Genomic DNA, 8,968 nt, shown 5'->3' with positions numbered 1-8,968 from the left:
TACAATGACCAACATAAATTCATCAATTTTTATAACTTTTTTCAGTTTTCAATGTTTGTATCAGAAGAATTCATTCTCCCACTGAATGCAGAACGCAGTCCAGACTACTCCTTAGTACAGAGCATAGATCAGAATCTCTCTAAAATAGCCATACGGTTTCACTGGGGATTGAACCCAAGACCTTTTGTGTGTAAAGAAGATGTGATGACCACTACACTATGAAACCTAACAATGCAAAGCCATTTGGTTTCACTGTGGATTGAACCCAGGACCTTCTGTGTGTAAAGCAGACGTGATGACCATTACACTATGAAACCCAACAATGCAAAGCAATATGGTTTCACTGGGGATTGAATGCATTGTTGGGTCCCTCTAAAAAAGAATGCAGACCAGCCTACTTATAGTTATGGACCTAAGACAAGAAAATCCCTCTAAATAAGGACCCCAGGTTAGACTATCCTCATAATATAGACCCCAGACCAGATCTACAGATACTCACTTCTTCTCATTCCTGAACTCCTCTTCATGTAACAATAGTTACATAGTTGGCAAGTTTTGAAAAAGACACGTATATCAAGTTCAAGCCATAATCATACAGTGTTGATCCAAAGGAAGGCAAAAAACCCCAGTGAAGTCAATCCCAATTGCATATTTAAGGTTCATGCACACAAGTCTATTCCGGTCCAACCCACATGCAGAGACATTAATTTCTATAAGAAGAAAAAAATGTCCAGCTTCCAAAAAAAGTTACAGCCTTTATTGAGAACGTGCTACATAAAATCCAGTTTAGACACCACGTCAACGTGTTTCGGATCTTACAAAAATGATCCTGAATAATGACAAAGTAGTGATACCAGCCCTGAGCTTTTATGTGTGACTCGACCAATCAAATGCAGTTTAAAAATCAAGCCCGTGGGTGGGTACATATCAAAAAACACAAACATGTATAAAAAAACATAAAAAAAATGAGAAGATCAATAATGCAATATCAGATCATGTCTACTAGTTAATCCTGTTGATACACAACTTCCCATTTGGAAAATCCAAAAAGATTCCCTGTTCAGGAGCTTGCACTTATAATCACCATTTTGAGATCAGTTTGAGATCATTGTACATCCAACATTATTATTATTATTATTATTATTATTATTATTAAAGCGCCATTCATTCCATAGCACTGTACATATGAAAAGGGGTGCACATACATAATACAGACAAGTGCACTAAGCATAAACAAGACGAGTTAAAAACTGGTACAGAAGGAGAGAGGGCCCTGCCTGTGAGGGCTTACAATCTACATGGTGTGGGAGAAGGACACAGTAGGTGAGGGTAAAGTTGGTCATGGCGGTATAGAGGCAGCAGGGTCACTGGTTATAAGCTTATCTGAAGAGATGGGTTTTTAGGTTTATTTTGATGGATTCCACTGTAAGTGAGAGTCTGATATGTTAGGGTAGCGAGTTCCAGAGTGTGGGGGATGCACGGGAGTAATATTGGAGGCGATTGTGGGAAGAGGTGATAAGAGGAGAGGAGAGAAGGAGGTCTTGTGAGGATCGGAGATTGTGTGTGGGGATGTATCGGGAAAGTAGCTCAGAGATGTAGGGAGGGGACAGGTTGTGGACAGCCTTGTATGTATTTGTTAGTATTTTGAACTGAATTCACTGGGAATTGGGCAATGGGGAGCCAGTGAAGGGATTGGCAGAGGGGAGAGGCAGAGGAGTAACTGGGTGAGAGGTGGATTAGTCGGGTAGCAGATTGAGGATAGATTGGAGGGGTGTGAGAGTGCTAGATGGAAGGCCACAGAGGAGAATGTTGCAGTAGTCTAGGCGAAAGATGATGAGGGCGTGTACAAGCATTTTCGCAGACTCAAAGTTCAGGAAAGCGCGGATGCGGGAGATGTTTTTGAGTTGGAGGTGGCAGGTGGTGGAAAGGGCTTGGATGTGTGGTCGGAGGGAGGGGGCAGAATCCAAGGTCACTCCAAGGCAGTGGACTTGGTTGACTGGGGAGAGTGTGCAGCCATTGATTGTGATAGATAGGTCTTTTGGGGGGTTGAGGAAGATGGGGGAAAGATGATGAATTCTGTTTTATCCATGTTAAGTTTTAGAAAGTGAGAGGAGAAGGAGGAGGATATGGAAGATAGGCACTGTGCGATTCTGGATAGTAAGGTGGTGATGTCTGGACCAGATAGGTAGATTTGTGTGTCGTCAGCATAAAAATGATACTAAAAGCCATGGGACTCTATGAGCTGTCCCAGGCCAAAAGTGTAGATAGAGAAGAGCAGAGGTCCTAGGACAGTGCCTTGTGGGACACCAACAGAGAGGGAATCAGACGAGGAAGTGGTGTGAGAGTGGGAGATGATAAATGTCCGCTCTGTAAGGTATGATGTGATCCAGGAGAGGACCAGGTCACTGATGCCAAAAGATGAGAGAGTTTGTAACAGAAGGGGGTGGTTGACAGTGTCAAAGGCAGAGGACAGGTCAAGGAGGAGGACAGAGTAATGTTTTTTGGTTTTGGCTGTTAGTAGGTCATTGGTGACTTTGGTGAGGGCAGTCTCAGTTGAGTGGTGGAGGAAGACACAGGAGGGGAAGACACCAGAGGCTAGTGATAGGTTAAAGAAATTAGATAGGGCTGGGATAAACACTGTGGTGAGGTTAGGGATGAGGTGGGATTTGGTCAAGTGCACAGGTGGTGAGATGTGATCTGGAGAGTAGAGTGGAGAGTTCTTCTGTAATGGTGGAAAAGCGGGTTTTGAGAGAAGAGGACTGAGCAGTTGTGTAGAAGGTCTGTGGGGACTGAGCACTGAAGCTTTCTCTGATGTTGACTATCTTTTTTTTAAAGTATGTGGAAAAGTCCTCAGCTAAGATGACAGGAGAGGGTGGGGGCGCTGGGGGACGGAGAAGGGAGTTAAAAGTGTTAAAAAGTTCTTTAGGGCTGTGGGACAGGGAAGATATGATAGATGAGACGTAGGCCTATTTTGCATCAGCGAGTGAGGATTTTAAAATGAGGAGGGATTGCTTGTATGTGGTAAAGTGATCCTTAGAGTGGGATTTTTTCCATCGCCACTCAGCAGCCCTGGAAGCTTGTCAGAGTTTTTTGGTCAGGTTTGTGTGCCAGGGTTGTCTGTTGATTTTTCGGGTTTTGTTGTGTGTGAGGGGGCAACAATGTCCAGGGCTGTGCTTATTGTGGTGTTATATAGGGTGGTGGCAGTATCTGGGTCTTGGAGGGAAAAAATGGTAGAGAGTGGCAGGAGAGAGTCAGAAAGCAACATATGGCAAATGGCACAGAGAACAGGTAATGCATAAAACAACATTGCTTTTATTACAATTAATATAAGTATACCGGATGGAACGACTTACATTCATAAATTGCCAACAAGTACAAATGCAATGTCCGGACTTGAAGTTGCCTTTGTATTGCAGCCAGGTAGGTTTAACAACATAAATCCATACATTTGATAATCCATAAAACATACAACGTTTAACGTTTTAGTGTAGAGATGAGCAAATTGATCCATTAGAATCGAAATTCAATATAGAGAGAGAGCTACTTGGACGAACTGGACCAAACCAAATTTTTTTTTAAATTTGTTCATCTCTATTTAATGCCTCATGCACAGGACCGTATTTTTGGCCTCATCGCATGCAGATCCATTTATTTCTTTGTGTCTACAAAAAATTATGGCAGCACACAGATGTCATCTTTGTGCTGTCCGCGGCGTCCATGTGGCTGTTCCGCAAATTATAGAACCTGCCCTATTCTTGTCCCTTTTGCGAACAAGAATAAACATTTTGGCGGATTTGCTGGTCGAAAAAATACCTATGGTCGCTTGCATGTAGCCTTAGTGTTCATTAATTAAATTAGCACAAAACCCATATCAAACATTCATGTTGAAGGAAGAGCACAAGATGCTGTTTTAATGGAAGACTGAACTTCATTTGGTTAATTTGTCTGATTCACTGGGTGCGGGCACAGATCCTTAAATATCAAGTGATCACTGCACGCTGCAATTACTTTTCTATGTTTAGAAAAAGATACCGTAAGCCCTGACAGTTTTAAAAAGAAAAAATCAAAAGCAAACACGCTAAAAGTAATAGTCGTCTTCACTAGAGAAACCTTGCTGCTGCTATCCAATAAATTGAAGATAATGAAGAGAAATAGAAACAAAACCTATATATATATAATTACATGCAAATTCTGCCAAAAGCCCATTATCTAATCTGATGTCACTTTGTATCTTGATTGCAGAGTCATCATAAAAAATTATTCTATGAAGACAGCATGAGTGTACTGACAAGGTATTTTACCCCTTAGAGCTAATTGGATCAACGCTAATTGTCCTAAGCACTTGAAAGACACAATCGAAAAAAAAAAAAAAAACAACTCTTCCTGCGCTCTTTACCACTAACATTAAGCCATCTGCAAAACAATTCATTTATGTAATATAGAAGTCACCTATGCTGGAAATTGTCAGGTTAAATTACAGTATTTATTGTGATTGGCTAGGAGGATCTGAAATCACATGGTGTAACTAGATGGATGTTTAGCAGGGGTGCAGCACCAGGGGTACAGAGATAGCAGGGGTGCAGCCCCAGGGGTACAGAGATAACAGGGGTGCAGCCCCAGGGGTACAGAGATAACAGGGGTGCAGCACCAGGGGTACAGAGATAGCAGGGGTGCAGCCCCAGGGGTACAGAGATAACAGGGGTGCAGCCCCAGGGGTACAGAGATAGAAGGGGTGCAGCCACAGGGGTACAGAGATAGCAAGGGTGCAGCCCCAGGGGTACAGAGATAGCAGGGGTGCAGCCCCAGGGGTACAGAGATAGAAGGGGTGCAGCCCCAGGGGTACAGAGATAGCAGGGGTGCAGCCCCAGGGGTACAGAGATAGAAGGGGTGCAGCCCCAGGGGTACAGAGATAGCAGAGGTGTACCCCAGGGGTACAGAGATAGCAGGGGTGCACCCCAGGGGTACAGAGATAGCAGGCATGCAGCCCCAGGGGTACAGAGATAGCAGGGGTGCACCCCAGGGGTACAGAGATAGCAGGCATGCAGCCCCAGGGGTACAGAGATAGAAGGGGTGCAGCCACAGGGGTACAGAGATAACAGGGGTGCAGCCCCAGGGGTACAGAGATAGAAGGGGTGCAGCCACAGGGGTACAGAGATAGCAGGGGTGCAGCCCCAGGGGTACAGAGATAGCAGGGGTGCAGCCCCAGGGGTACAGAGATAGAAGGGGTGCAGCCCCAGGGGTACAGAGATAGCAGAGGTGTACCCCAGGGGTACAGAGATAGCAGGGGTGCACCTCAGGGGTACAGAGATAGCAGGCATGCAGCCCCAGGGGTACAGAGATAGCAGGGGTGCAGCCCCAGGGGTACAGAGATAGCAGGGGTGCACCCCAGGGGTACAGAAATAGCAGGGGTGCAGCCCCAGGGGTACAGAGATAGCAGGGGTGCAGCCGCAGAGGTACAGAGATAGAAGGGGTGCAGCCCCAGGGGTACAGAGATAGCAGGGGTGCAGCCACAGGGGTACAGAAATAGCAGGGGTGCAGCCCCAGGGGTACAGAGATAGCAGGGGTGCAGCCACAGGGGTACAGAGATAGCAGGGGTGCAGCCACAGGGGTACAGAGATAGCAGGGGTGCAGCCCCAGGGGTACAGAGATAGCAGGAGTGCAGCCCCAGGGGTACAGAGATAGCAGGGGTGCAGCCCCAGGGGTACAGAGATAGCAGGAGTGCAGCCCCAGGGGTTCAGAGATAGCAGGGGTGCAGCCCCAGGGGTACAGAGATAGCAGGGGTGCAGCAGTGCTTTTTCCTATTGATGAGGCAAAGAGGCGACAACAATTGCAATAATAATCACAGGTTCAACTTTAAAGAGAGTATGGCAGCATGATCAACCCTAATAAACTAGGCATGTTGTCTGGTAGGGTCGATCATGCTGAGTGAAACAATGCATTTCCTTTCTCTATAGGGTTAATAGTTGCAGAGATATTTTAATATTTATGGAAATGATCTATATCCGGCACAGACGGGCTGACCATAGCACTTGGAGCACCACTACCACATTGCACCTGTGCTTTCTCTATTCTTCTTTACTCTTTGGCTCACAGGGCTAGACATCTATTCTAGCCCTGTTATTTTGCACCAGTGCCAAAGCTCCTTGCCTCAGCGCCTGCACAGTGAAACTGATGAGCAACATCTGATTGACTGTGCAAGCCCTGAGTCTCTGGGGGTTGGCACAGGAGCTAGAACAAAGGGCTAGACGGGGTGTCTAGCCTTGTCAATCAAAGGGGAGAGTACAGAGAGCATACAGGTGTTATGTTAGGGGTGCTCCTAGCACTATGGCCAGCCCCTCAGTCCTTGAAATATGTCATTTACATAAAGATGCAAATTAATATCTCTCGGTAACGAATAATCCTATAGAGAAAATAAATATATCATTTTACTTAGCATGATCAGCTGTACCAGATTTATTAGGGTTGATAATTCTGACAAATGCTCTTTAAGGCTTATGCACATCACTAAATAATAGCTCTGAGTTGTACATATTTTACATAAAGCAGTATTGCTATGAGTTTGACCAAGTTTTGGTGGACCCTAGTTGAATTGTTTGACTGTTATGTGACTTTTGCAATACCTTTGAGTACTTGTTATTAACATTCTATTATATCTCCATGCATTTAAGTGTACTAAATACTTGAAATAATGTATGATATGCCATATCATATATGTCTTATACTGCTGGGAAACACCAAAGGAAGGTACTGCAGTAGGAGGGTAAAGCTCCTTGTGTGCACAGGCCTTAGCTATAGCTGTATATTGGTTAGAAATATCATAGACAGTCTGTTACAGTGTATTGCCACTTTGAAAGAGTCCTACTTTGGGCAGGATGTGATGGACACTGCAGGTGACCCACACTGGTGTAATATACTGTAAATGTGAAGATCCCAAACTGGGATAAATGCACTGCATTAAAAATAGGTGTTGGAAGAACACTGAAGTTATCCTGCCATCTGCCAACCAATAGTATTATTACTGTTAGATAATATGTGTGAGTGCAAAGACCTTTTGAACATGTGACTTAAGGTCTTTAAAGAGAACCTGTCCTCACAAACTGCAAAACAATCTGTGGACAGCATGTTATAGAGCAGGAGGAGCTGAGCAGATTCAGTAAAACATATTATTTATACATTTAAACCTCTGCTCATTCTATACTTAAAACTGCCCCCTGTACAGTTATAAGTGACTGACAGCTATCTCTGTATACACACTTACATACACAATGATATCAATCAGCGATAATACCTCACTGTGTAAAACTGTGAAGTTGTACTGAATCTTTAGCCACAAAACTATGAATCAATCTGCTCAGCTTTTCCTGCTCTATAACATTCTGCCAGCAATTTGCAGGCGACAGGTACACTTTAAGTATGTAGTGAGAACACATATAAATAGCAGTGCTATGAGGACCTTATTGGAGAAGCAGGCAGAATATTGAAGGGTCTGCTAGGAAACTGCTGCTAGAAACAAAGCCAGCAATATACCTGCATAGTAGCTAGCTAGATAGTGCTGCTGAATGGTGCTAGTGACAAGGGTGCAACACATCAGGATTAGCTAGGATATCTGAAGCTGAATATTGCAAAGAAGATGAAACTGTAGCTGAGGAGTCGAAAGAAGATGACTACTATGTGCATCCTGATAGGCGTCAAATCCTAATATAATAGCCAATAACCAAGAACAGCCAGTCTGTAAACAACAAAGGTGCAGGGTATACCATGGCAGTGGTTGTGAAAACAGAGACACAGCAACCTGGGAAAGCCTGTGCAGACAGAGGGGATACAAAGGTGTGGTGATATCTGCAGATACAACCATCTTCATTACTGCTACTCTGAAGAGAACTACAGCCAGAGTGTGCACACCCAGAGAACAAGAAGGAGAGCTATTTTTTTGCCTCTTAAAAGTACTGTGTTATATTTGTCTGTTGATACTTACAGAGACTGCGTACCTAATTAACTTGTTTCCACTTAAAAAGAGTGTACCTCACTAACCTGTGACCTATAAATAAGCCTGTGCCCTCATTGGCTTTAACCACTAAGCCCGTTGCCTATCTTATTTGTTGAAAAATTTTACTTGGATCCTCAAACCACAGCAAAATATCTGGGAAGTGGGAGGTGGGGGCAGAGGGGATAAATCGCCAGTGTCCCACACTTACCCCACTTACCAAAATATATTGAAATGTAATGTGTTAGTGTACAATAAGTGCATGAAAATCAGAGAGATCTACTAAGAAACAGAGTGGAGGTCTGGGCCTGGACATCTACCAAGGAGCACACCAGTGGCAGTGAGACAGATTGACAGAAGTCTGAGAATTGGAGCCCAAGACGCTGTCTTGCAAGACAGAGATAGAGAGATGAATCCTGGAGACTTTGAAGCCTTCAGAAGGGTCACTCATGAGAGAAAGAGAGCCGTAGAGATGGGACAGTCTGAGAAAGACTGTTGTCCAAGGCAGCCAGTGACAGTGTATCATGACGATAGCATAATATTGGCCTCCAAACAAGTTTAGGAGTGGTTGTCCCATGCCTTGGTCAAAAGGCAAATAGATCTAAAAGCTAGGGGCTGCATCTACAGCTTGGTGAACCACTATAACATTAAGCAGACTCTATAGCAACTGTTCTCGTGCAAGTAGAAGAGGCAATCAGTGATTGGAAGCCATTTTAAGTGTTTTTCAGGTTTAATCTATGCTGCTGTTTCAAGTTAATATTAAGTGTTACTCCTGAACACTAGTAAACCTTTATGATAGGCTTTGAACTCAAACTGTGTTGACCATGCTGAGGTTCCACACCAAATTTGAAAACAAGGGTTGCCAGCATTTACAGTGTGGTCATGTCTGTAGGTGGTTATGAGAAATTCTTGAGAAAGGTACTCAGTAGCAGTTACGATTAGTGATGAGCGGCAGGGGCAATATTTGAATTTGCAATATTTTGT

General features: G+C 44.1%; 1 non-coding gene across 1 annotated transcript; it reads right to left on the bottom strand.

Annotated features, from left to right (window-relative positions):
* Positions 1-244: 244 nt before the first annotated feature.
* On the bottom strand, positions 245-317 carry TRNAV-UAC. The gene has a single exon. It is a non-coding gene; the product is annotated as a tRNA-Val (tRNA).
* Positions 318-8,968: the final 8,651 nt, after the last annotated feature.

The sequence above is a fragment of the Bufo bufo genome, chromosome 2, assembly GCF_905171765.1.
Source record: "Bufo bufo chromosome 2, aBufBuf1.1, whole genome shotgun sequence".
Classification (NCBI taxonomy): domain Eukaryota; kingdom Metazoa; phylum Chordata; class Amphibia; order Anura; family Bufonidae; genus Bufo; species Bufo bufo.
Note: the sequence above shows the minus strand (reverse complement) of the source record. Positions and strands in the feature narration are given on the sequence as shown.